The sequence below is a fragment of the Rhincodon typus genome, chromosome 28 (genome assembly GCF_021869965.1).
Source record: "Rhincodon typus isolate 14 chromosome 28, sRhiTyp1.1, whole genome shotgun sequence".
NCBI lineage: Eukaryota > Metazoa > Chordata > Chondrichthyes > Orectolobiformes > Rhincodontidae > Rhincodon > Rhincodon typus.
In genome coordinates this window covers 38,321,218-38,323,938 of record NC_063359.1, presented here as the reverse complement: position 1 = coordinate 38,323,938, position 2,721 = coordinate 38,321,218, and the positions used below count along the sequence as shown (strand labels likewise).

At 46.8% G+C, this 2,721-nt stretch overlaps 1 protein-coding gene across 3 annotated transcripts in view; it reads left to right on the top strand.

Annotated features, from left to right (window-relative positions):
* Positions 1-2,478: 2,478 nt before the first annotated feature.
* pomt1 (protein-O-mannosyltransferase 1) overlaps positions 2,479-2,721 on the top strand; it is a 44,815-nt gene continuing 44,572 nt past the window's right edge. For 2 of the 3 annotated variants that reach the window (XM_048613796.1, XM_048613794.1), the window contains exon 1: positions 2,479-2,569. The gene's annotated coding sequence lies outside the window, so the exon portion shown is untranslated. Of the gene's footprint in view, positions 2,583-2,721 lie in introns of all 3 variants that reach the window. The other variant, XM_048613795.1, reaches the window with a different exon arrangement.

Sequence of the window (2,721 nt, the reverse complement as noted above, 5' to 3'; positions counted from 1 at the left end):
GGGGATCTCATTGAAACTTACAGAATATCTAGAGGCTTGGATAGAGTGAACGTGGAGATGTTTCCACTAGTAGGAAAGACTAGGACCTGAGGTCACAGTCTGAGAGTGAACGAACAATCCTTTAGAACTGAGATTTACCAGAGGGTGGTGAATCTGTCAAACTTATTGCCACAGAGGGCTGTGGAGGCCAAATCATTGAGTGTCTTTAAGACAAATAAGCAGGTTCTTAATTAGTTAGAGGATCAAGGGTTGCGGAGAGAAGGCAGAAGAATAGGATAGAGATACATATCTGCTGTGATTGAATGGCAGAGCAGACTTGATGGGCCGAAGGGCCTAATTCTGCTCCGATAACTTATGGTCTTCATCTGAGATATGGAGGAATTAATGGGAGGTTGTGAAAGTTAGGCATGGACTTATCGGAGTTTAGAAAAATATGAGGTGACTTCAATGGAGCATGTAAGATTCTGAGGGGACTTAACAGAGTAGATGCGGAGAGGTTCCTTAACCTTATGGGTGAATCCAGGATCAGGAACACAGTCCCAGAGGAAGGGCTCATCCATTTAACACAAAGATGAGGAATTTCTTCTCGAGCGTAGTAAATTTGTGCAATTCTTTACCATAGGGAGCAATCAAGGCTGGCTATTAAGAATATTCAAAGCTGAAATCGGCAGATATTTAATTAGTAAGGGAATCAAGGCTTATGGGGACAATGCTGGAAAGTGGAGTTGAGGATTATCAGATCAGCCATGATCTCATTAAGTGACTGAACAGGTTCAAGGGGCTGAATGGCCTACTTTGGTGATTCGTTTTATGGTCTTATAACTTTATACAGCATGATACACTCAATGCAATTGTAATAAATTTGATATCTAAAATATATGACAGGTAAACAACCTGAGGGCTACATATTTCAAATTAAAATTTATGGAAAATGTACGTTTTCAATACTCTTGATCTTCACAACTTTTTTTAAACAAGACACATAGCTCAAGGGTTCCTGCAGTTTTCAGCCTCTGAGTATTGAGACTGAAATGCTGTGGACAATGACCTTAGCCCACCACTTTGGTACCAGATGCCCCAAATTTTGGTGCATCCCTCAGCAGGTAGTCTGGTCCTTGGCATGTCCTAGTCTGCAACATTTGGACAAGGACAACTCCTTGCACCTGGAAGGTTCAGGCAAACAAAAGAGCTTTATGGCTGTCCAGATGCAGCTGCTGTTTGTCTCTGCGTGTGTACCTGAAAACAGCCCAAGGAGCATGAGAGTCTTGCAGCATGAGGCTGCTCAGATTGAATCTCAAGAAAAAAAAACTGCATTCCTCTCCAGACCTTCTTTCCAAAGGCACATTCCAGAATAGTTCTCTTCCCTGCCTTAGCCATGTTGAGGGCAATGTGCAGAGGGGTGAGACTTCAGACATGTAGGAAGGGTTTATGCCGGGAGCTTTCTCCCAACCAGCCAAGCTATGTCTTGCTGATTGAAAGTTCTGGTGTAGAGATGTTCCACCAAATTACTTTGATAATCTGCTCGGGCAACCATTCAACAGGATTTAGCATGTCCTTTTCCGTCAGGACCTTGAGGATGTGCTGACCACTGTCTACTGGACTAAAACTCAGTTTCTGCATCAACTTCTCCACGAACAACAGCTAATATGGTACAGTTCAATTACTTGGACCATTCCTCAGGCAATGAGGCCAGAACCATCCTTCACCACACTGGAGACTGGGGCATCCTCAGCACATAGTGACACTGGGTATCTGTGTCATGACGGCAGTGTTAGCTAAGAACATTGCCCCTGTTTTCAAGAGGTTTGTACGTTGTGTCCCTGCGGACACTGTCTATCCAGAGACTTCCAGATAAAATGCAAACTGGTTTGGGTGACGAGCATGGGGCCGGAGTGAGAAATGGGACAGAATTCTGCCACGTGCAGCACCACAGAGAGCACCTTCTACCCGATGAGCAGATTCTTAGCTGCAATGGAGAAGGAGCATTGTTCCCACACGTTCAGACAGTACTCCTGTATGTACCAGCCACTCTGAGAGAGGACCCCCATCACTGCTTTCTTCTGAAATTCTATACTTTTTATTAAAATGTGTAAACAATAACATTTCAATTTGAATATTACAGGAATATACATTCAGCCGCAGCATCCCTCCAGCAAAATTAAATGCATTTCACTTAAACCCATTCCCATAAATCACAATTACCATCTCCCTTTAAGATGGATGGATAATTTTCTTGAACTGGGGTTACCGTGGGTCACGGTGCAATAGGCCGCATTTACCATTGGCTCACGGTTACTGCGCAGCAGGGTTGTCATGGGGACACGGTTGCCATGGGACGAGGTTACCTTGAGGACACGGTAACCATGGGGCGGGATTATTATGGGGACACGGTTACCATGGGGCGGGGTTACCCTGGGGACGCGGTTGCCATGGAGCGGGGTTACCTTGGGGACGTGGTTGCCAAGGGGCGGGGTTACCATGGTCTTACGCCTTTGCTGATCACAGCGCGTAGCCCCGCCCCCTCCCTCTGGCCGGAGCCGAGAGTGCGCGGCCGCCCACCGGAGCTGAGGTAAAACCACCCGGTACGAGTCTAACCCCCACCCCACCGGTCACACCGCCTCTTCGGGGCGGTTATTACTCTCCCTGTGTGGGGTGGGGGTGGGGAGAGGTCATAACCCTGTCTTTCTCTGTGGTTGGTTGGGGGGGGGCCATAACCCCCTT